The following is a 27,856-nucleotide window of genomic DNA, read 5'->3' on the forward strand; positions in this document are numbered from 1 at the left end:
TAGTTTCCGAGATATGGACTATCGAAATTTTACACCTTAGAGTCTGTTTGTAACTGGGGTCAAAATTGTAAAATGGTCTTACGAATTAACGATTTCGTTCCAATTCACATTCCAAGTAATAATGGACATGCTAATTACGTTGCCGATTGCCAAATTGCATTATCTCTTATAGTTTCCGAGATATGGACTATCGACATCTTACAATATTGGCTCTGCTTCTAACTTTGGCCAGAATTGTAAAATGGTCTTATGAATTAGCGATTTCGCTCCAATTCACATTCCAAGTAATATTCGGCATGCTAATTACGTTGCCGATTGCCAAATTGCATTATCTCTTATAGTTTCCGAGATATGGACTATGGAAATTTTACACCTTAGAGTCTGTTTCTAACTGGGGCCAGAATTGTAAAATGGTCTTATGAATTAGCGATTTCGTTCCAATTCACATTCCAAGTAATATTCGGCATGCTAATTACGTTGCCGATTGCCAAATTGCATTATCTCTTATAGTTTCCGAGATATGGACTATCGACATCTAACAATATTGGCTCTGCTTCTAACTAGGGCCAGAATTGTAAAATGGTCTTATGAATTAGCGATTTCGCTCCAAATCACATTCCAAGTAATATTCGGCATGCTAATTACGTTGCCGATTGCCAAATTGCATTATCTCTTATAGTTTCCGAGATATGGAATATTGAAATTTTACACCTTAGAGTCTGTTTCTAACTGGGGTCAAAATTGTAAAATGGTCTTACAAATTAGCGATTTCGTTCCAATTCACATTCCAAGTAATATTCGGCATGCTAATTACGTTGCCGATTGCCAAATTGCATTATCTCTTATAGTTTCCGAGATATGGACTATCGACATCTAACAATATTGGCTCTGCTTCTAACTTGGGCCAGAATTGTAAAATGGTCTTATGAATTAGCGATTTCGCTCCAATTCACATTCCGAGTAATATTCGGCATGCTAATTACGTTGCCGATTGCCAAATTGCATTATCTCTTATAGTTTCCGAGATATGGACTATCGAAATTTTACACCTTAGAGTCTGTTTCTAACTGGGGCCAGAATTGTAAAATGAAATTTTACACCTTAGAGTCTGTTTCTAACTGGGGTCAAAATTGTAAAATGGTCTTACGAATTAACGATTTCGTTCCAATTCACATTCCAAGTAATACTCGGCATGCTAATTACGTTGCCGATTGCCAAATTGCATTATCTCTTATAGTTTCCGAGATATGGACTATCGAAATTTTACACCTTAGAGTCTGTTTCTAACTGGGGTCAAAATTGTAAAATGGTCTTACGAATTAGCGATTTCGTTCTAATTCACATTCCAAGTAATATTCGGAATGCTAATTACGTTGACGATTGCCAAATTGCATTATCTCTTATAGTTTCCGAGATATGGACTATCGACATCTGACAATATTGGCTCTGCTTCTAACTTGGGCCAGAATTGTAAAATGGTCTTATGAATTAGCGATTTCGCTAAAATTCACATTCCAAGTAATATTCGGCATGCTAATTACGTTGCCGATTGCCAAATTGCATTATCTCTTATAGTTTCCGAGATATGGACTATCGACATCTAACAATATTGGCTCTGCTTTTAACTAGGGCCAGAATTGTAAAATGGTCTTATGAATTGGCGATTTCGCTCCAATTCACATTCCAAGTAATATTCGGCATGCTAATTACGTTGCCAATTGCCAAATTGCATTATCTCTTATAGTTTCCGAGATATGGACTATTGAAATTTTACACCTTAGAGTCTGTTTCTAACTGGGGTCAAAATTGTAAAATGGTCTTACGAATTAGCGATTTCGTTCCAATTCACATTCCAAGTAATATTCGGCATGCTAATTACGCTGCCGATTGCCAAATTGCATTATCTCTTATAGTTTCCGAGATATGGACTATCGACATCTAACAATATTGGCTCTGCTTCTAACTTGAGCCAGAATTGTAAAATGGTCTTATGAGTTAGCGATTTCGCTCCAATTCACATTCTAAGTAATATTCGGCATGCTAATTACGTTGTCGATTGCCAAATTGCATTATCTCTTATAGTTTCCGAGATATGGACAATCGAAATTTTACACCTTAGAGTCTGTTTCTAACTGGGGTCAAAATTGTAAAATGGTCTTACGAATTAGCGATTTCGTTCCAATCCACATTCCAAGTAATACTCGGCATGCTAATTACGTTGCCGATTGCCAAATTGCATTATCTCTTATAGTTTCCGAGATATGGACTATCGACATCTGAAAATATTGGCTCTGCTTCTAACTTGGGCCAGAATTGTAAAATGATCTTACGAATTAACGATTTCGTTCCAATTCACATTCCAAGTAATATTCGGCATGCTAATTACGTTGCCGATTGCCAAATTGCATTATCTCTTATAGTTTCCGAGATATGGACTATCGACATCTGACAAAATTGGCTCTGCTTCTAACTTGGGCCAGAATTGTAAAATGGTCTTATGAATTAGCGATTTCGTTCCAATTCACATTCCAAGTAATATTCGGCATGCTAATTACGCTGCCGATTGACAAATTGCATTATCTCTTATAGTTTCCGAGATATGGACTATCGACATCTGACAATATTGGCTCTGCTTCTAACTTGGGCCAGAATTGTAAAATGGTCTTATGAATTAGCGATTTCGCTCCAATTCACATTCCAAGTAATATTCGGCATGCTAATTACGTTGCCGATTGCCAAATTGCATTATCTCTTATAGTTTCCGAGATATGGACTATCGACATCTAACAATATTGGCTCTGCTTCTAACTAGGGCCAGAATTGTAAAATGGTCTTATGAATTAGCGATTTCGCTCCAATTCACATTCCAAGTAATATTCGGCATGCTAATTACGTTGCCGATTGTCAAATTGCATTATCTCTTATAGTTTCCGAGATATGGAATATTGAAATTTTACACCTTAGAGTCTGTTTCTAACTGGGGTCAAAATTGTAAAATGGTCTCACAAATTAGCGATTTCGTTCCAATTCACATTCCAAGTAATATTCGGCATGCTAATTACGTTGCCGATTGCCAAATTGCATTATCTCTTATAGTTTTCGAGATATGGACTATCGACATCTAACAATATTGGCTCTGCTTCTAACTTGGGCCAGAATTGTAAAATGGTCTTATGAATTAGCGATTTCGCTCCAATTCACATTCCGAGTAATATTCGGCATGCTAATTACGTTGCCGATTGCCAAATTGCATTATCTCTTATAGTTTCCGAGATATGGACTATCGAAATTTTACACCTTAGAGTCTGTTTCTAACTGGGGCCAGAATTGTAAAATGAAATTTTACACCTTAGAGTCTGTTTCTAACTGGGGTCAAAATTGTAAAATGGTCTTACGAATGAACGATTTCGTTCCAATTCACATTCCAAGTAATACTCGGCATGCTAATTACGTTGCCGATTGCCAAATTGCATTATCTCTTATAGTTTCCGAGATATTGACTATCGAAATTTTACACCTTAGAGTCTGTTTCTAACTGGGGTCAAAATTGTAAAATGGTCTTACGAATTAGCGATTTCGCTCCAATTCACATTCCAAGTAATATTCGGCATGCTAATTACGTTGCCGATTGCCAAATTGCATTATCTCTTATAGTTTCCGGGATATGGACTATCGACATCTTACAATATTGGCTCTGCTTCTAACTTGGGCCAGAATTGTAAAATGGTCTTATGAATTAGCGATTTCGCTCCAATTCACATTCCAAGTAATATTCGGCATGCTAATTACGTTGCCGATTGCCAAATTGCATTATCTCTTATAGTTTCCGAGATATGGACTATCGAAATTTTACACCTTAGAGTCTGTTTCTAACTGGGGCCAGAATTGTAAAATGGTCTTATGAATTAGCGATTTCGTTCCAATTCACATTCCAAGTAATATTCGGCATGCTAATTACGTTGCCGATTGCCAAATTGCATTATCTCTTATAGTTTCCGAGATATGGACTATCGACATCTAACAATATTGGCTCTGCTTCTACCTAGGGCCAGAATTGTAAAATGGTCTTATGAATTAGCGATTTCGCTTCAATTCACATTCCAAGTAATATTCGGCATGCTAATTACGTTGCCGATTGCCAAATTGCATTATCTCTTATAGTTTCCGAGATATGGAATATTGAAATTTTACACCTTAGAATCTGTTTCTAACTGGGGTCAAAATTGTAAAATGGTCTTACAAATTAGCGATTTCGTTCCAATTCACATTCCAAGTAATATTCGGCATGCTAATTACGTTGCCGATTGCCAAATTGCATTATCTCTTATAGTTTCCGAGATATGGACTATCGACATCTAACAATATTGGCTCTGCTTCTAACTTGGGCCAGAATTGTAAAATGGTCTTATGAATTAGCGATTTCGCTCCAATTCACATTCCGAGTAATATTCGGCATGCTAATTACGTTGCCGATTGCCAAATTGCATTATCTCTTATAGTTTCCGAGATATGGACTATCGAAATTTTACACCTTAGGGTCTGTTTCTAACTGGGGTCAAAATTGTAAAATGGTCTTATGAATTAGCGATTTCGCTCCAATTCACATTCCAAGTAATATTCGGCATGCTAATTACGTTGCCGATTGCCAAATTGCATTATCTCTTACAGTTTCCGAGATATGGTCAAACGAAATTTTACACCTTAGAGTCTGTTTCTAACAGGGGCCAAAATTGTAAAACGGTCTCATGAATTAGCGATTTCGCTCCAATTCACATTCCAAGTAATATTCGGCATGCTAATTACGTTGCCGATTGCCAAATTGCAATATCTTTTATAGTTTCCGAGATATGGACTATCGACATCTGACAATATTGGCTCTGCTTCTAACTTGCGCCAGAATTGTAAAATGGTCTTATGAATTAGCGATTTGGTTCCAATTCACATTCCAAGTAATATTCGGCATGCTAATTACATTACCGATTGCCAAATTGCATTATCTCTTACAGTTTGCGAGATATGGACAATCGAAATTTTACACCTTAGAGTCTGTTTCCAACTGGGGTCAAAATTGTAAAATGGTCTTACGAATTAGCGATTACGTTCCAATTCACATTCCAAGTAATATTCGGCATGCTAATTACGTTGCCGATTGCCAAATTGCATTATCTCTTATAGTTTCCGAGATATGGACTATCGACATCTAACAATATAGGCTCTGCTTCTAACTTGGGCCAGAATTGTAAAATGGTCTTACGAATTAGCGATTTCGCTCCAATTCACATTCCAAGTAATATTCGGAATGCTAATTACGTTGCCGATTGCCAAATTGCATTATCTCTTATAGTTTCCGAGATATGGACTATCGACATCTGACAATATTGGCTCTGCTTCTAACTAGGGCCAGAATTGTAAAATGGTCTTATGAATTAGCGATTTCGCTCCAATTCACATTCCAAGTAATATTCGGCATGCTAATTACGTTGCCGATTGCCAAATTGCATTATCTCTTATAGTTTCCGAGATATGGACTATCGACATCTGACAAAATTGGCTCTGCTTCTAACTTGGGCCAGAATTGTAAAATGGTCTTATGAATTAGCGATTTCGTTCCAATTCACATTCCAAGTAATGTTCGGCATGCTAATTACGCTGCCGATTGCCAAATTGCATTATCTCTTATAGTTTCCGAGATATGGACTATCGACATCTAACAATATTGGCTCTGCTTTTAACTAGGGCCAGAATTGTAAAATGGTCTTATGAATTAGCGATTTCGCTCCAATTCACATTCCAAGTAATATTCGGCATGCTAATTACGTTGCCGATTGCCAAATTGCATTATCTCTTATAGTTTCCGAGATATGGACTATCGACATCTGACAATATTGGCTCTGCTTCTAACTTGGGCCAGAATTGTAAAATGGTCTTATGAATTAGCGATTTCGCTCCAATTCACATTCCAAGTAATATTCGGCATGCTAATTACGTTGCCGATTGCCAAATTGCATTATCTCTTATAGTTTCCGAGATATGGACTATCGACATCTAACAATATTGGCTCTGCTTTTAACTAGGGCCAGAATTGTAAAATGGTCTTATGAATTAGCGATTTCGCTCCAATTCACATTCCAAGTAATATTCGGCATGCTAATTACGTTGCCAATTGCCAAATTGCATTATCTCTTATAGTTTCCGAGATATGGACTATTGAAATTTTACACCTTAGAGTCTGTTTCTAACTGGGGTCAAAATTGTAAAATGGTCTTACGAATTAGCGATTTCGTTCCAATTCACATTCCAAGTAATATTCGGCATGCTAATTACGTTGCCGATTGCCAAATTGCATTATCTCTTACAGTTTCCGAGATATGGGCAATCGAAATTTTACTCCTTAGAGTCTGTTTCTAACTTGGGTCAAAATTGTAAAATGGTCTTATGAATTAGCGATTTCGCTCCAATTCACATTCCAAGTAATATTCGGCATGCTAATTACGTTGCCGATTGCCAAATTGCATTATCTCTTATAGTTTCCGAGATATGGACTATCGAAATTTTACACCTTAGAGTCTGTTTCTAACTGGGGCCAGAATTGTAAAATGAAATTTTACACCTTAGAGTCTGTTTCTAACTGGGGTCAAAATTGTAAAATGGTCTTACGAATTAACGATTTCGTTCCAATTCACATTCCAAGTAATACTCGGCATGCTAATTACGTTGCCGATTGCCAAATTGCATTATCTCTTATAGTTTCCGAGATATGGACTATCGAAATTTTACACCTTAGAGTCTGTTTCTAACTGGGGTCAAAATTGTAAAATGGTCTTACGAATTAGCGATTTCGCTCCAATTCACATTCCAAGTAATATTCGGCATGCTAATTACGTTGCCGATTGCCAAATTGCATTATCTCTTATAGTTTCCGGGATATGGACTATCGACATCTTACAATATTGGCTCTGCTTCTAACTTGCGCCAGAATTGTAAAATGGTCTTATGAATTAGCGATTTGGTTCCAATTCACATTCCAAGTAATATTCGGCATGCTAATTACGTTGCCGATTGCCAAATTGCATTATCTCTTACAGTTTCCGAGATATGGGCAATCGAAATTTTACTCCTTAGAGTCTGTTTCTAACTGGGGTCAAAATTGTAAAATGGTCTTATGAATTAGCGATTTCGCTCCAGTTCACATTCCAAGTAATATTCGGCATGCTAATTACGTTGCCGATTGCCAAATTGCATTATCTCTCATAGTTTCCCGGATATAGACTATCGACATCTTACAATATTCGCTCTGCTTCTAACTTGCGCCAGAATTGTAAAATGGTCTTATGAATTAGCGATTTGGTTCCAATTCACATTCCTAGTAATATTCGTCATGCTAATTACGCTGCCGATTGCCAAAATGCATTATCTCTTGTAGTTTCCGAGATATGGACTATCGACATTTTATAAAATTGGCTCTGCTTCTAACTTGGGCCAGAATTGAAAAACGGTCTTATGAATTAGCGATTTGGTTCCAATTCACATTCCAAGTAATATTCGGCATGCTAGTTACGTTGCCGATAGCCAAATTGCATTATCTCTTACAGTTTCCGAGATATGGTCAATCGAAATTTTACACCTTAGAGTCTGTTTCTAACTGGGGTCAAAATTGTAAAATGGTCTTATGAATTAGCGATTTCGCTCCAATTCGTATTCAAAGTAATATTCGGCATGCTAATTACTTTGCCGATTGCCAAATTGCATTATCTCTTATAGCTTCCGAGATATGGATTATCGACATCTTACAATATTGGCTCTGCTTCTAACTTGGGCCAGAATTGTAAAATGGTCTTATGAATTAGCGATTTCGCTCCAATTCACATTCCTAGTAATATTCGGCATGATAATTACGTTGCCGATTGCCAAATTGCATTATCTCTTACAGTTTCCGAGATATGGTCAATCGAAATTTTACACCTTAGAGTCTGTTTCTAACTGGGGTCAAAATTGTAAAATGATCTTATGAATTAGCGATTTCGCTCCAATTCACATTCCAAGTAATATTCGGCATGCTAATTACGTTGCCGATTGCCAAATTGCATTATCTCTCATAGTTTCCGAGATATGGACTATCGACATCTTACAATATTGACTCTGCTTCTAACTTGCGCCAAAATTGTAAAACGGTCTTATGAATTAGCGATTTCGTTCCTATTCACATTACAAGTAATATTCGGCATGCTAATTACATTGCCGGTTGCCAAATTGCATTATCTCTTATAGTTTCCGAGATATGGACTATCGACATTTAACAATATTGGCTCTGCTTCTAAGTTGGGCCAGAATTGTAAAATGGTCTTATGAATTAGCGATTTCGCTCCAATTCACATTTCAGTAATATTCGGCATGCTAATTACGTTGATGATTGCCAAAATGCATTCTCTCTTATAGTTTCCGAGATTTGGACTATCGACATTTTACAATATTGGTTCTGCTTCTAATTTGGGCCAAAATTGTAAAACGGTCTTAGGAATTAGCGATTTCGCTCCAATTCACATTCCAAGTAATATTCGGCATGCTAATTACGTTGCCGATTGCTAAATTGCATTATCTCTTATAGTTTCCGAGATATTTGCAATCGAAATTTTACACCTTAGAGTCTGTTTCTAACTGGGGTCAAAATTGTAAAATTGTCTTATGAATTAGCGATTTCGCTCCAATTCACATTCCAAGTAATATTCGGCATGCTAATTACGTTGCCGATTGCTAAATTGCATTATCTCTTATAGCTTCCGAGATATGGGCAATCGAAATTTTACACCTTAGAGTCTGTTTCTAACTGGGGTCAAAATTGTAAAATGGTCTTATGAATTAGCGAATTCGCTCCAATTCACATTCCAAGTAATATTCGGCATGCTAATTACGTTGCCGATAGCCAAATTGCATTATCTCTTACAGTTTCCGAGATATGGTCTATCGAAATTTTACACCTTAGAGTCTGTTTCTAACAGGGGTCAAAATTGTAAAATGGTCTTATGAATTAGCGATTTCGCTCCAATTCACATTCCAAGTAATATTCGGCATGCTAATTACGTTGCCGATTGCCAAATTGCATTATCTCTTACAGTTTCCGAGATATGGTCAATCGAAATTTTACACCTTAGAGTCTGTTTCTAACTGGGGTCAAAATTGTAAAATGGTCTTATGAATTAGCGATTTCGCTCCAATTCACATTCCAAGTAATATTCGGCATGCTAATTTCGTTGCCGATTGCCAAATTGCATTATCTCTTATAGTTTCCGAGATATGGATTATCGACATCTTACAATATTGGCTCTGCTTCTAATTTGGGCCAGAATTGTAAAATGGTCTTATGAATTAGCGATTTCGCTCCAATTCACACTCCAAGTAATATTCGGCATGCTAATTACGTTGCCGATTGCCAAATTGCATTATCTCTTACAGTTTCCGAGATATGGTCATTCGAAATTTTACAACTTAGAGTCTGTTTCTAACTGGGGTCAAAATTGTAAAATGGTCTTATGAATTAGCGATTTCGCTCCAATTCACATTCCAAGTAATATTCGGCATGCTAATTACGTTGCCGATTGCCAAATTGCATTATCTCTTACCGTTTCCGAGATATGGTCAATCGCAATTTTACACCTTAGAGTCTGTTTCTAACTGGGGCCAAAATTGTAAAATGGTCTTATGAATTAGCGATTTCGCTCCAATTCACATTCCAAGTAATATTCGGCATGCTAATTACGTTGCCGATTGCCAAATTGCATTATCTCTCATAGTTTCCGGGATATGGACTATCGACATCTTACAATATTGGCTCTGCTTCTAACTTGCGCCAGAATTGTAAAATGGTCTTATGAATTAGCGATTTGGTTCCAATTCACATTCCAAGTAATATTCGTCATGCTAATTACGTTGCCGGTTGCCAAAATGCATTATCTCTTATAGTTTCCGAGATATGGATTATCGACGTTTTATAAAATTGGCTCTGCTTCTAACTTGGGCCAGAATTGTAAAATGGTCTTATGAATTAGCGATTAGGTTCCAATTCACATTCCAAGTAATATTCGGCATGCTAATTACGTTGCCGATTGCAAAATTGCATTATTTCTCATAGTTTCCGGGATATGGACTATCGACATCTTACAATATTGGCTCTGCTTCTAACTTGCGCCAGAATTGTAAAATGGTCTTATGAATTAGCGATTTGGTTCCAATTCACATTCCAAGTAATATTCGGCATGCTAATTACGTTACCGATTGCCAAATTGCATTCTCTCTTATAGTTTCCGGGATATGGACTATCGACATTTTACAATATTGGCTCTGCTTCTAACTTGGGCCAAAATTGTAAAACGGTCTCATGAATTAGCGATTTCGCTCCAATTCACATTCCAAGTAATATTCGGCATGCTAATTACGTTGACGATTGCCAAATTGCATTATCTCTTATAGTTTCCGAGATATTTGCAATCGAAATTTTACACCTTAGGGTCTGTTTCTAACTGGGGTCAAAATTGTAAAATGGTCTTATGAATTAGCGATTTGGTTCCAATTCACATTCCAAGTAATATTCGGCATGCTAATTACGTTACCGATTGCCAAATTGCATTCTCTCTTATAGTTTCCGGGATATGGACTATCGACATTTTACAATATTGGCTCTGCTTCTAACTTGGGCCAAAATTGTAAAACGGTCTCATGAATTAGCGATTTCGCTCCAATTCACATTCCAAGTAATATTCGGCATGCTAATTACGTTGACGATTGCCAAATTGCATTACCTCTTATAGTTTCCGAGATATTTGCAATCGAAATTTTACACCTTAGGGTCTGTTTCTAACTGGGGTCAAAATTGTAAAATGGTCTTATGAATTAGCGATTTGGTTCCAATTCACATTCCAAGTAATATTCGGCATGCTAATTACGTTGCCGATTGCTAAATTGCATTATCTCTTATAGTTTCCGAGATATGGGCAATCGAAATTTTACACCTTAGAGTCTGTTTCTAACTGGGGTCAAAATTGTAAAATGATCTTATGAATTAGCGATTTGATTCCAATTCACATTCCAAGTAATATTTGGCTTGCTAATTACGTTGCCGATTGCCAAATTGCATTATCTCTTATAGTTTCCGGGATATGTATTATCGACATCTTACAATATTGGCTCTGCTTCTAACTAGGGCCAGAATTGTAAAATGGTCTTATGAATTAGCGATTTCGCTCCAATTCACATTCCAAGTAATATTCGGCATGCTAATTACGTTGCCGATTGCCAAATTGCATTATCTCTTACAGTTTCCGAGATATGGTCAATCGAAATTTTACACCTTAGAGTCTGTTTCTAACTGGGGTCAAAATTGTAAAATGGTCTTATGAATTAGCGATTTCGCTCAAATTCAAATTCCAAGTAATATTCGGCATGCTAATTACGTTGCCGAATACTAAATTGCATTATCTCTTATAGTTTCCGAGATATGGCAATCGAAATTTTACACCTTAGAGTCTGTTTCTAACTGGGGTCAAAATTGTAAAATGGTCTTATGAATTAGCGATTTCGCTCCAATTCACATTCCAAGTAATATTCGGCATGCTAATTTCGTTGCCGATTACCAAATTGCATTATCTCTTATAGTTTCCGAGATATGGATTATCGACATCTTACAATATTGGCTCTGCTTCTAAATTGGGCCAGAATTGTAAAATAGTCTTATGAATTAGCGATTTCGCTCCAATTCACATTACAGGTAATATTCGGCATGATAATTACGTTGCCGGTTGCCAAATTGCATTATCTCTTACAGTTTCCGAGATATGGTCAATCGAAATTTTACACCTTAGAGTCTGTTTCTAACTGGGGCCAAAATTGTAAAATGGTCTTATGAATTAGCGATTTCGCTCCAATTCACATTCCAAGTAATATTCGGCATGCTAATTACGTTGCCGATTGCCAAATTGCATTATCTCTCATAGTTTCCGGGATATGGACTATCGACATCTTACAATATTGGCTCTGCTTCTAACTTGCGCCAGAATTGTAAAATGGTCTTATGAATTAGCGATTTGGTTCCAATTCACATTCCAAGTAATATTCGTCATGCTAATTACGTTGCCGATTGCCAAAATGCATTATCTCTTATAGTTTCCGAGATATGGACTATCGACGTTTTATAAAATTGGCTTTGCTTCTAACTTGGGCCAGAATTGTAAAATGGTCTTATGAATTAGCGATTTGGTTCCAATTCACATTCCAAGTAACATTCGGCATGCTAATTACGTTGCCGATTGCAGAATTGCATTATTTCTCATAGTTTCCGGGATATGGACTATCGACATCTTACAATATTGGCTCTGCTTCTAACTTGCGCCAGAATTGTAAAATGGTCTTATGAATTAGCGATTTGGTTCCAATTCACATTCCAAGTAATATTCGGCATGCTAATTACGTTGCCGATTGCAAAATTGCATTATCTCTTACAGTTTCCGAGATATGGTCAATCGAAATTTGACATTTTAGAGTCTGTTTCTAACTGGGGTCAAAATTGTAAAATGGTCTTATGAATTAGCAATTTCGCTCCAATTCACATTCCAAGTAATATTCGGCATGTTAATTACGTTGCCGATTGCTAAATTGCATTATCTCTTATAGTTTCCGAGATATGGGCAATCGAAATTTTACACCTTAGAGTCTGTTTCTAACTGGGGTCAAAATTGTAAAATGGTCTTATGAATTAGCGATTTCGCTCCAATTCACATTCCAAGTAATATTCGGCATGCTAATTTCGTTGCCGATTGCCAAATTGCATTATCTCTCATAGTTTCCGAGATATGAACTATCGACATCTTACAATATTGGCTCTGCTTCTAACTTGCGCCAAAATTGTAAAACGGTCTTATGAATTAGCGATTTCGTTATTATTCACATTACAAGTAATATTCGGCATGCTAATTACATTGCCGATTGCCAAATTGCATTATCTCTTATAGTTTCCGAGATATGGACTATCGACATCTAACAATATTGGCTCTGCTTCTAACTTGGGCCAAAATTGTAAAACGGTTTCATGAATTAGCGATTTCGCTCCAATTCACATTCCAAGTAATATTCGGCATGCTAATTACGTTGACGATTGCCAAATTGCATTATCTCTTATAGTTTCCGAGATATTTGCAATCGAAATTTTACACCTTAGGGTCTGTTTCTAACTGGGGTCAAAATTGTAAAATGGTCTTATGAATTAGCGATTTCGCTCCAATTCACATTCCAAGTAATATTCGGCATGCTAATTACGTTGCCGATTGCCAAATTGCATTATCTCTTACAGTTTCCGAGATATGGTCAAACGAAATTTTACACCTTAGAGTCTGTTTCTAACAGGGGCCAAAATTGTAAAACGGCCTCATGAATTAGCGATTTCGCTCCAATTCACATTCCAAGTAATATTCGGCATGCTAATTACGTTGCCGATTGCCAAATTGCAATATCTTTTATAGTTTCCGAGATATGGACTATCGACATCTGACAATATTGGCTCTGCTTCTAACTTGCGCCAGAATTGTAAAATGGTCTTATGAATTAGCGATTTGGTTCCAATTCACATTCCAAGTAATATTCGGCATGCTAATTACATTACCGATTGCCAAATTGCATTATCTCTTACAGTTTCCGAGATATGGACAATCGAAATTTTACACCTTAGAGTCTGTTTCCAACTGGGGTCAAAATTGTAAAATGGTCTTACGAATTAGCGATTTCGTTCCAATTCACATTCCAAGTAATATTCGGCATGCTAATTACGTTGCCGATTGCCAAATTGCATTATCTCTTATAGTTTCCGAGATATGGACTATCGACATCTAACAATATAGGCTCTGCTTCTAACTTGGGCCAGAATTGTAAAATGGTCTTACGAATTAGCGATTTCGCTCCAATTCACATTCCAAGTAATATTCGGAATGCTAATTACGTTGCCGATTGCCAAATTGCATTATCTCTTATAGTTTCCGAGATATGGACTATCGACATCTGACAATATTGGCTCTGCTTCTAACTTGGGCCAGAATTGTAAAATGGTCTTATGAATTAGCGATTTCGCTCCAATTCACATTCCAAGTAATATTCGGCATGCTAATTACGTTGCCGATTGCCAAATTGCATTATCTCTTATAGTTTCCGAGATATGGACTATCGACATCTGACAAAATTGGCTCTGCTTCTAACTTGGGCCAGAATTGTAAAATGGTCTTATGAATTAGCGATTTCGTTCCAATTCACATTCCAAGTAATATTCGGCATGCTAATTACGCTGCCGATTGCCAAATTGCATTATCTCTTATAGTTTCCGAGATATGGACTATCGACATCTAACAATATTGGCTCTGCTTTTAACTAGGGCCAGAATTGTAAAATGGTCTTATGAATTAGCGATTTCGCTCCAATTCACATTCCAAGTAATATTCGGCATGCTAATTACGTTGCCGATTGCCAAATTGCATTATCTCTTATAGTTTCCGAGATATGGACTATCGACATCTGACAATATTGGCTCTGCTTCTAACTTGGGCCAGAATTGTAAAATGGTCTTATGAATTAGCGGTTTCGCTCCAATTCACATTCCAAGTAATATTCGGCATGCTAATTACGTTGCCGATTGCCAAATTGTATTATCTCTTATAGTTTCCGAGATATGGACTATCGACATCTAACAATATTGGCTCTGCTTTTAACTAGGGCCAGAATTGTAAAATGGTCTTATGAATTAGCGATTTCGCTCCAATTCACATTCCAAGTAATATTCGGCATGCTAATTACGTTGCCAATTGCCAAATTGCATTATCTCTTATAGTTTCCGAGATATGGACTATTGAAATTTTACACCTTAGAGTCTGTTTCTAACTGGGGTCAAAATTGTAAAATGGTCTTACGAATTAGCGATTTCGTTCCAATTCACATTCCAAGTAATATTCGGCATGCTAATTACGCTGCCGATTGCCAAATTGCATTATCTCTTATAGTTTCCGAGATATGGACTATCGACATCTGACAAAATTGGCTCTGCTTCTAACTTGGGCCAGAATTGTAAAATGGTCTTATGAATTAGCGATTTCGTTCCAATTCACATTCCAAGTAATATTCGGCATGCTAATTACGCTGCCGATTGCCAAATTGCATTATCTCTTATAGTTTCCGAGATATGGACTATCGACATCTAACAATATTGGCTCTGCTTTTAACTAGGGCCAGAATTGTAAAATGGTCTTATGAATTAGCGATTTCGCTCCAATTCACATTCCAAGTAATATTCGGCATGCTAATTACGTTGCCGATTTCCAAATTGCATTATCTCTTATAGTTTCCGAGATATGGAATATTGAAATTTTACACCTTAGAGTCTGTTTCTAACTGGGGTCAAAATTGTAAAATGGTCTTACAAATTAGCGATTTCGTTCCAATTCACATTCCAAGTAATATTCGGCATGCTAATTACGTTGCCGATTGCCAAATTGCATTATCTCTTATAGTTTCCGAGATATGGACTATCGACATCTAACAATATTGGCTCTGATTCTAACTTGGGCCAGAATTGTAAAATGGTCTTATGAATTAGCGATTTCGTTCCTATTCACATTCCGAGTAATATTCGGCATGCTAATTACGTTGCCGATTGCCAAATTGCATTATCTCTTATAGTTTCCGAGATATGGACTATCGAAATTTTACACCTTAGAGTCTGTTTCTAACTGGGGCCAGAATTGTAAAATGAAATTTTACACCTTAGAGTCTGTTTCTAACTGGGGTCAAAATTGTAAAATGGTCTTACGAATTAACGATCTCGTTCCAATTCACATTCCAAGTAATACTCGGCATGCTAATTACGTTGCCGATTGCCAAATTGCATTATCTCTTATAGTTTCCGAGATATGGACTATCGAAATTTTACACCTTAGAGTCTGTTTCTAACTGGGGTCAAAATTGTAAAATGGTCTTACGAATTAGCGATTTCACTCCAATTCACATTCCAAGTAATATTCGGCATGCTAATTACGTTGCCGATTGCCAAATTGCATTATCTCTTATAGTTTCCGAGATATGGATTATCGACATCTTACAATATTGGCTCTGCTTCTAACTTGGGCCAGAATTCTAAAATGGTCTTATGAATTAGCGATTTCGCTCCAATTCACATTCCAAGTAATATCCGGCATGCTAATTACGTTGCCGATTGCCAAATTGCATTATCTCTCATAGTTTCCGGGATATGGACTATCGACATCTTACAATATTGGCTCTGCTTCTAACTTGCGCCAGAATTGTAAAATGGTCTTATGAATTAGCGATTTGGTTCCAATTCACATTCCAAGTAATATTCGGCATGCTAATTACGTTGCCGATTGCCAAATTGCATTATCTCTTACAGTTTCCGAGATATGGGCAATCGAAATTTTACTCCTTAGAGTCTGTTTCTAACTGGGGTCAAAATTGTAAAATGGTCTTATGAATTAGCGATTTCGCTCCAATTCACATTCCAAGTAATATTCGGCATGCTAATTACGTTGCCGATTGCCAAATTGCATTATCTCTCATAGTTTACCGGATATAGACTATCGACATCTTACAATATTCGCTCTGCTTCTAACTTGCGCCAGAATTGTAAAATGGTCTTATGAATTAGCGATTTGGTTCCAATTCACATTCCTAGTAATATTCGTCATGCTAATTACGTTGCCGATTGCCAAAATGCATTATCTCTTGTAGTTTCCGAGATATGGACTATCGACATTTTATAAAATTGGCTCTGCTTCTAACTTGGGCCAGAATTGTAAAACGGTCTTATGAATTAGCGATTTGGTTCCAATTCACATTCCAAGTAATATTCGGCATGCTAATTACGTTGCCGATAGCCAAATTGCATTATCTCTTACGGTTTCCGAGAAATGGTCAATCGAAATTTTACACCTTAGAGTCTGTTTCTAACTGGGGTCAAAATTGTAAAATGGTCTTATGAATTAGCGATTTCGCTCCAATTCGTATTCAAAGTAATATTCGGCATGCTAATTACTTTGCCGATTGCCAAATTGCATTATCTCTTATAGCTTCCGAGATATGGATTATCGACATCTTACAATATTGGCTCTGCTTCTAACTTGGGCCAGAATTGTAAAATGGTCTTATGAATTAGCGATTTCGCTCCAATTCACATTCCTAGTAATATTCGGCATGATAATTACGTTGCCGATTGCCAAATTGCATTATCTCTTACAGTTTCCGAGATATGGTCAATCGAAATTTTACACCTTAGAGTCTGTTTCTAACTGGGGTCAAAATTGTAAAATGATCTTATGAATTAGCGATTTCGCTCCAATGCACATTCCAAGTAATATTCGGCATGCTAATTACGTTGCCGATTGCCAAATTGCATTATCTCTCATAGTTTCCGAGATATGGACTATCGACATCTTACAATATTGACTCTGCTTCTAACTTGCGCCAAAATTGTAAAACGGTCTTATGAATTAGCGATTTCGTTCCTATTCACATTACAAGTAATATTCGGCATGCTAATTACATTGCCGTTTGCCAAATTGCATTATCTCTTATAGTTTCCGAGATATGGACTATCGACATCTAACAATATTGGCTCTGCTTCTAAGTTGGGCCAGAATTGTAAAATGGTCTTATGAATTAGCGATTTCGCTCCAATTCACATTTCAGTAATATTCGGCATGCTAATTACGTTGATGATTGCCAAAATGCATTCTCTCTTATAGTTTCCGAGATATGGACTATCGACATTTTACAATATTGGTTCTGATTCTAATTTGGGCCAAAATTGTAAAACGGTCTCAGGAATTAGCGATTTCGCTCCAATTCACATTCCAAGTAATATTCGGCATGCTAATTACGTTGCCGATTGCTAAATTGCATTATCTCTTATAGTTTCCGAGATATTTGCAATCGAAATTTTACACCTTAGAGTCTGTTTCTAACTGGGGCCAAATTGTAAAATTGTCTTATGAATTAGCGATTTCGCTCCAATTCACATTCCAAGTAATATTCGGCATGCTAATTACGTTGCCGATTGCTAAATTGCATTATCTCTTATAGTTTCCGAGATATGGGCAATCGAAATTTTACACCTTAGAGTCTGTTTCTAACTGGGGTCAAAATTGTAAAATGGTCTTATGAATTAGCGAATTCGCTCCAATTCACATTTCAAGTAATATTCGGCATGCTAATTACGTTGCCGATAGCCAAATTGCATTATCTCTTACAGTTTCCGAGATATGGTCTATCGAAATTTTACACCTTAGAGTCTGTTTCTAACAGGGGTCAAAATTGTAAAATGGTCTTATGAATTAGCGATTTCGCACCAATTCACATTCCAAGTAATATTCGGCATGCTAATTACGTTGCCGATTGCCAAATTGCATTATCTCTTACAGTTTCCGAGATATGGTCAATCGAAATTTTACACCTTAGAGTCTGTTTCTAACTGGGGTCAAAATTGTAAAATGGTCTTATGAATTAGCGATTTCGCTCCAATTCACATTCCAAGTAATATTCGGCATGCTAATTTCGTTGCCGATTGCCAAATTGCATTATCTCTTATAGTTTCCGAGATATGGATTATCGACATCTTACAATATTGGCTCTGCTTCTAACTTGGGCCAGAATTGTAAAATGGTCTTATGAATTAGCGATTTCGCTCCAATTCACACCACAAGTAATATTCGGCATGCTAATTACGTTGCCGATTGCCAAATTGCATTATCTCTTACAGTTTCCGAGATATGGTCAATCGAAATTTTACAACTTAGAGTCTGTTTCTAACTGGGGTCAAAATTGTAAAATGGTCTTATGAATTAGCGATTTCGCTCCAATTCACATTCCAAGTAATATTCGGCATGCTAATTACGTTGCCGATTGCCAAATTGCATTATCTCTTACAGTTTCCGAGATATGGTCAATCGAAATTTTACACCTTAGAGTCTGTTTCTAACTGGGGCCAAAATTGTAAAATGGTCTTATGAATTAGCGATTTCGCTCCAATTCACATTCCAAGTAATATTCGGCATGCTAATTACGTTGCCGATTGCCAAATTGCATTATCTCTCATAGTTTCCGGGATATGGACTATCGACATCTTACAATATTGGCTCTGCTTCTAACTTGCGCCAGAATTGTAAAATGGTCTTATGAATTAGCGATTTGGTTCCAATTCACATTCCAAGTAATATTCGTCATGCTAATTACGTTGCCGGTTGCCAAAATGCATTATCTCTTATAGTTTCCGAGATATGGACTATCGACGTTTTATAAAATTGGCTCTGCTTCTAACTTGGGCCAGAATTGTAAAATGGTCTTATGAATTAGCGATTAGGTTCCAATTCACATTCCAAGTAATATTCGGCATGCTAATTACGTTGCCGATTGCAAAATTGCATTATTTCTCATAGTTTCCGAGATATGGACTATCGACATCTTACAATATTGGCTCTGCTTCTAACTTGCGCCAGAATTGTAAAATGGTCTTATGAATTAGCGATTTGGTTCCAATTCACATTCCAAGTAATATTCGGCATGCTAATTACGTTGACGATTGCCAAATTGCATTATCTCTTATAGTTTATGAGATATTTGCAATCGAAATTTTACACCTTAGGGTCTGTTTCTAACTGGGGTCAAAATTGTAAAATGGTCTTATGAATTACCGATTTCGCTCCAATTCACATTCCAAGTAATATTCGGCATGCTAATTACTTTGCCGATTGCCAAATTGCATTATCTCTTACAGTTTCCGAGATATGGTCAAACGAAATTTTACACCTTAGAGTCTGTTTCTAACAGGGGCCAAAATTGTAAAACGGTCTCATGAATTAGCGATTTCGCTCCAATTCACATTCCAAGTAATATTCGGCATGCTAATTACGTTGCCGATTGCCAAATTGCAATATCTTTTATAGTTTCCGAGATATGGACTATCGACATCTGACAATATTGGCTCTGTTTCTAACTTGCGCCAGAATTGTAAAATGGTCTTATGAATTAGCGATTTGGTTCCAATTCACATTCCAAGTAATATTCGTCATGCTAATTATGTTGCCGATTGCCAAATTGCATTATCTCTTATAGTTTCCGGGATATGGATTATCGACATCTTACAATATTGGCTCTGCTTCTAACTTGGGCCAGAATTGTAAAATGATCTTATGAATTAGCGATTTGATTCCAATTCACATTCCAAGTAATATTTGGCATGCTAATTACGTTGCCGATTGCCAAATTGCATTATCTCTTATAGTTCCCGAGTTATGGACTATCGACATCTGACAATATTGGCTCTGCTTCTAACTTGCGCCAGAATTGTAAAATGGTCTTATGAATTAGCGATTTGGTTCCAATTCACATTTCAAGTAATATTCGGCATGCTAATTACGTTGCCGATTGCTAAATTGCATTATCTCTTATAGTTTCCAAGATATGGGCAATCGAAATTTTACACCTTAGAGTCTGTTTCTAACTGGGGTCAAAATTGTAAAATGGTCTTATGAATTAGCGATTTCGCTCCACTTCACATTCCAAGTAATGTTCGGCATGCTAATTACGTTGCCGATTGCCAAATTGCATTATCTCTTATAGTTTCCGGGATATGTATTATCGACATCTTACAATATTGGCTCTGCTTCTAACTAGGGCCAGAATTGTAAAATGGTCTTATGAATTAGCGATTTCGCTATAATTCACATTCCAAGTAATATTCGGCATGCTAATTACGTTGCCGATTGCCAAATTGCATTATCTCTTACAGTTTCCGAGATATGGTCAATCGAAATTTTACACCTTAGAGTCTGTTTCTAACTGGGGTCAAAATTGTAAAATGGTCTTATGAATTAGCGATTTCGCTCAAATTCAAATTCCAAGTAATATTCGGCATGCTAATTACGTTGCCGATTACTAAATTGCATTATCTCTTATAGTTTCCGAGATATGGGCAATCGAAATTTTACACCTTAGAGTCTGTTTCTAACTGGGGTCAAAATTGTAAAATGGTCTTATGAATTAGCGATTTCGCTCCAATTCACATTCCAAGTAATATTCGGCATGCTAATTTCGTTGCCGATTACCAAATTGCATTATCTCTTATAGTTTCCGAGATATGGATTATCGACATCTTACAATATTGGCTCTGCTTCTAAATTGGGCCAGAATTGTAAAATAGTCTTATGAATTAGCGATTTCGCTCCAATTCACATTACAAGTAATATTCGGCATGATAATTACGTTGCCGATTGCCAAATTGCATTATCTCTTACAGTTTCCGAGATATGGTCAATCGAAATTTTACACCTTAGAGTCTGTTTCTAACTGGGGCCAAAATTGTAAAATGGTCTTATGAATTAGCGATTTCGCTCCAATTCACATTCCAAGTAATATTCGGCATGCTAATTACGTTGCCGATTGCCAAATTGCATTATCTCTCATAGTTTCCGGGATATGGACTATCGACATCTTACAATTTTGGCTCTGCTTCTAACTTGCGCCAGAATTGTAAAATGGTCTTATGAATTAGCGATTTGGTTCCAATTCACATTCCAAGTAATATTCGTCATGCTAATTACGTTGCCGATTGCCAAAATGCATTATCTCTTATAGTTTCCGAGATATGGACTATCGACGTTTTATAAAATTGGCTTTGCTTCTAACTTGGGCCAGAATTGTAAAATGGTCTTATGAATTAGCGATTTGGTTCCAATTCACATTCCAAGTAACATTCGGCATGCTAATTACGTTGCCGATTGCAAAATTGCATTATTTCTCATAGTTTCCGGGATATGGACTATCGACATCTTACAATATTGGCTCTGCATCTAACTTGCGCCAGAATTGTAAAATGGTCTTATGAATTAGCGATTTGGTTCCAATTCACATTCCAAGTAATATTCGGCATGCTAATTACATTACCGATTGCCAAATTGCATTATCTCTTACAGTTTCCGAGATATGGTCAATCGAAATTTTACATTTTAGAGTCTGTTTCTAACTGGGGTCAAAATTGTAAAATGGTCTTATGAATTAGCAATTTCGCTCCAATTCACATTCCAAGTAATATTCGGCATGTTAATTACGTTGCCGATTGCTAAATTGCATTATCTCTTATAGTTTCCGAGATATGGACAATCGAAATTTTACACCTTAGAGTCTGTTTCTAACTGGGGTCAAAATTGTAAAATGGTCTTATGAATTAGCGATTTCGCTCCAATTCACATTCCAAGTAATATTCGGCATGCTAATTTCGTTGCCGATTGCCAAATTGCATTATCTCTCATAGTTTCCGAGATATGAACTATCGACATCTTACAATATTGGCTCTGCTTCTAACTTGCGCCAAAATTGTAAAACGGTCTTATGAATTAGCGATTTCGTTATTATTCACATTACAAGTAATATTCGGCATGCTAATTACATTGCCGATTGCCAAATTGCATTATCTCTTATAGTTTCCGAGATATGGACTATCGACATCTAACAATATTGGCTCTGCTTCTAACTTGGGCCAAAATTGTAAAACGGTCTCATGAATTAGCGATTTCGCTCCAATTCACATTCCAAGTAATATTCGGCATGCTAATTACGTTGACGATTGCCAAATTGCATTATCTCTTATAGTTTCCGAGATATTTGCAATCGAAATTTTACACCTTAGGGTCTGTTTCTAACTGGGGTCAAAATTGTAAAATGGTCTTATGAATTAGCGATTTCGCTCCAATTCACATTCCAAGTAATATTCGGCATGCTAATTACGTTGCCGATTGCCAAATTGCATTATCTCTTACAGTTTCCGAGATATGGTCAAACGAAATTTTACACCTTAAAGTCTGTTTCTAACAGGGGCCAAAATTGTAAAACGGTCTCATGAATTAGCGATTTCGCTCCAATTCACATTCCAAGTAATATTCGGCATGCTAATTACGTTGCCGATTGCCAAATTGCAATATCTTTTATAGTTTCCGAGATATGGACTATCGACATCTGACAATATTGGCTCTGCTTCTAACTTGCGCCAGAATTTTAAAATGGTCTTATGAATTAGCCATTTGGTTCCAATTCACATTCCAAGTAATATTCGTCATGCTAATTACGTTGCCGATTGCCAAATTGCATTATCTCTTATAGTTTCCGGGATATGGATTATCGACATCTTACAATATTGGCTCTGCTTCTAACTTTTGCCAGAATTGTAAAATGGTCTTATGAATTAGCGATTTGGTTCCAATTCACATTCCAAGTAATATTTGGCATGCTAATTACGTTGCCGATTGCCAAATTGCATTAACTCTTATAGTTCCCGAGATATGGACTATCGACATCTGACAATATTGGCTCTGCTTCTAACTTGCGCCAGAATTGTAAAATGGTCTTATGAATTAGCGATTTGGTTCCAATTCACATTCCAAGTAATATTCGGCATGCTTATTACGTTGCCGATTGCTAAATTGCATTATCTCTTATAGTTTCCGAGATATGGGCAATCGAAATTTTACACCTTAGAGCCTGTTTCTAACTGGGGTCAAAATTGTAAAATGGTCCTATGAATTAGCGATTTCGCTCCACTTCACATTCCAAGTAATATTCGGCATGCTAATTACGTTGCCGATTGCCAAATTGCATTATCTCCTATAGTTTCCGGGATATGTATTATCGACATCTTACAATGTTGGCTCTGCTTCTAACTTGGGCCAGAATTTTAAAATGGCCTTATGAATTAGCGATTTCGCTCCAATTCACATTCCAAGTAATATTCGGCATGCTAATTATGTTGCCGATTGCCAAATTGCATTATCTCTTACAGTTTCCGAGATATGGTCAATCGAAATTTTACAAAATTGCCTCTGCTTCTAACTTGGGCCGAAATTTTAAAACGGTCTTATGAATTAGCGATTTCGTTCCTATTCACATTCCAAGTAATATTCGTCATACTAATTACGTTGCCGATTGCCAAATTGCATTATCTCTCATAGTTTCCGGGATATGGACTATCGACATCTTACAATATTGGCTCTGCTTCTAACTTGGGCCAAAATTTTAAAACGGTCTTATGAATTAGCGATTTCGTTCCTATTCACATTCCAAGTAATATTCGTCATGCTAATTACGTTGCCGATTGCCAAATTGCATTATCTCTTATAGTTTCCGGGATATGTATTATCGACATCTTACAATGTTGGCTCTGCTTCTAACTTGGGCCAGAATTGTAAAATGGCCTTATGAATTAGCGATTTCGCTCCAATTCACATTCCAAGTAATATTCGGCATGCTAATTACGTTGCCGATTGCCAAATTGCATTATCTCTTACAGTTTCCGAGATATGGTCAATCGAAATTTTACAAAATTGCCTCTGCTTCTAACTTGCGCCAGAATTGTAAAATGGTCTTATGAATTAGCGATTTGGTTCCAATTCACATTCCAAGTAATATTCGTGATGCTAATTACGTTGCCGATTGCCAAAATGCATTATCTCTTATAGTTTCCGAGATATGGACTATCGACATTTTACAAAATTGGCTCTGCTTCTAACTTGGGCCAAAATTTTAAAACGGTCTTATGAATTAGCGATTTCGTTCCTATTCACATTCCAAGTAATATTCGTCATGCTAATTACGTTGCCGATTGCCAAATTGCATTATCTCTTATAGTTTCCGAGATATGGACTATCGACATTTTACAATATTGGCTCTGCTTCTAACTTGGGCCATAATTGTGAAATGGTCTTGCGAATTAGCGATTTCGTTCCAATTCACATTCCAAGTAATATTCGGCATGCTAATTACGTTGCCGATTACCAAATTGCATTATCTCTTACAGTTTCCGAGATATGGTCAATCGAAATTTTACACCCTAGGGTCTGTTTCTCACTGGGGTCAAAATTGTAGAATGGTCTTATGAATTAGAGATTTCGCTCCAATTCACATTCCAAGTAATATTCGGCATGCTAATTACGTTGCCGATTGCCAAATTGCATTATCTCTTACAGTTTCCGAGATATGGTCAATCGAAATTTTACACATTAGACTCTGTTTCTAACAGGGGTCAAAATTGTAAAATGTTCTTATGAATTAGCGATTTCGCTCCAATTCACATTCCGAGTAATATTCGGCATGCTAATTACGTTGCCGTTTGCCAAATTGCATTGTCTCTTACAGTTTCCGAGATATGGACTATCGACATCTGACAATATTGGCTCTGCTTCTAACTTGGGCCAAAATTGTAAAACGGTCTTATGAATTAGCAATTTCGCTCCAATTCACATTCCAAGTAATATTTGGCATGCTAATTACGTTGCCGATTCCCAAATTGCGTTATCTCATATAGTTTCCGAGATATGGACTATCGACATCTGACAATATTGGCTCTGCTTCTAACTTGCGCCAGAATTGTAAAATGGTCTTATGAATTAGCGATTTGGTTCCAATTCACATTCCAAGTAATATTCGGCATGCTAATTACGTTGCCGATTGCCAAATTGCATTATCTCTTATAGTTTCCGAGATATGGACTATCGACATCTGACAATATTGGCTCTGCTTCTAACTTGGGCCAGAATTGTAAAATGGTCTTATGAATTAGCAATTTCGTTCCAATTCACATTCCAAGTAACATTCGGCATGCTAATTACGTTGCCGATTACCAAATTGCATTATCTCTTACAGTTTCCGAGATATGGTCAATCGAAATTTTACACCCTAGGGTCTGTTTCTCACTGGGGTCAAAATTGTAGAATGGTCTTATGAATTAGAGATTTCGCTCCAATTCACATTCCAAGTAATATTCGGCATGCTAATTACGTTGCCGATTTCCATATTGCATTATCTCTTACAGTTTCCGAGATATGGTCAATCGAAATTTTACACCTTAGAGTCTGTTTCTAACTGGGGTCAAAATTGTAAAATGGTCTTATGAATTAGCGATTTCGCTCCAATTCACATTCCAAATAATATTCGGCATGCTAATTACGTTGCCGATTGCTAAATTGCATTATCTCTTATAGTTTCCGATATATGGGCAATCGAAATTTTACATCTTAGAGTTTGTTTCTAACTGGGGTCAAAATTGTAAAATGGTCTTATGAATTAGCGATTTCGCTCCAATTCACATTCCAAGTAATATTCGGCATGCTAATTTCGTTGCCGATTGCCAAATTGCATTATCTCTTATAGCTTCCGAGATATGGATTATCGACATCTTACAATATTGGCTCTGCTTCTAACTTGGGCCAGAATTGTAAAATGATCTTATGAATTAGCGATTTGATTCCAATTCACATTCCAAGTAATATTTGGCATGCTAATTACGTTGCCGATTGCCAAATTGCATTATCTTTTATAGTTTCCGAGATATGGACTATCGACATCTGACAATATTGGCTCTGTTTCTAACTTGCGCCAGAATTGTAAAATGGTCTTATGAATTAGCGATTTGGTTCCAATTCACATTCCAAGTAATATTCGGCATGCTAATTACATTACCGATTGCCAAATTGCATTATCTCTTACAGTTTCCGAGATATGGTCAATCGAAATTTTACATTTTAGAGTCTGTTTCTAACTGGGGTCAAAATTGTAAAATGGTCTTATGAATTAGCAATTTCGCTCCAATTCACATTCCAAGTAATATTCGGCATGCTAATTACGTTGACGATTGCCAAATTGCATTATCTCTTATAGTTTCCGAGATATTTGCAATCGAAATTTTACACCTTAGGGTCTGTTTCTAACTGGGGTCAAAATTGTAAAATGGTCTTATGAATTAGCGATTTCGCTCCAATTCACATTCCAAGTAATATTCGGCATGCTAATTACGTTGCCGATTGCCAAATTGCATTATCTCTTACAGTTTCCGAGATATGGTCAAACGAAATTTTACACCTTAGAGTCTGTTTCTAACAGGGGCCAAAATTGTAAAACGGTCTCATGAATTAGCGATTTCGCTCCAATTCACATTCCAAGTAATATTCGGGATGCTAATTACGTTGCCGATTGCCAAATTGCAATATCTTTTATAGTTTCCGAGATATGGACTATCGACATCTGACAATATTGGCTCTGTTTCTAACTTGCGCCAGAATTGTAAAATGGTCTTATGAATTAGCGATTTGGTTCCAATTCACATTCCAAGTAATATTCGTCATGCTAATTATGTTGCCGATTGCCAAATTGCATTATCTCTTATAGTTTCCGGGATATGGATTATCGACATCTTACAATATTGGCTCTGCTTCTAACTTGGGCCAGAATTGTAAAATGATCCTATGAATTAGCGATTTGATTCCAATTCACATTCCAAGTAATATTTGGCATGCTAATTACGTTGCCGATTGCCAAATTGCATTATCTCTTATAGTTCCCGAGTTATGGACTATCGACATCTGACAATATTGGCTCTGCTTCTAACTTGCGCCAGAATTGTAAAATGGTCTTATGAATTAGCGATTTGGTTCCAATTCACATTCCAAGTAATATTCGGCATGCTAATTACGTTGCCGATTGCTAAATTGCATTATCTCTTATAGTTTCCAAGATATGGGCAATCGAAATTTTACACCTTAGAGTCTGTTTCTAACTGGGGTCAAAATTGTAAAATGGTCTTATGAATTAGCGATTTCGCTCCACTTCACATTCCAAGTAATGTTCGGCATGCTAATTACGTTGCCGATTGCCAAATTGCATTATCTCTTATAGTTTCCGGGATATGTATTATCGACATCTTACAATATTGGCTCTGCTTCTAACTAGGGCCAGAATTGTAAAATGGTCTTATGAATTAGCGATTTCGCTATAATTCACA

Source organism: Rhynchophorus ferrugineus, unplaced genomic scaffold (assembly GCF_030347505.1).
Source record: "Rhynchophorus ferrugineus isolate W39M unplaced genomic scaffold, kcgeb_rfMv2 rfM3, whole genome shotgun sequence".
NCBI classification, from domain to species: domain Eukaryota; kingdom Metazoa; phylum Arthropoda; class Insecta; order Coleoptera; family Curculionidae; genus Rhynchophorus; species Rhynchophorus ferrugineus.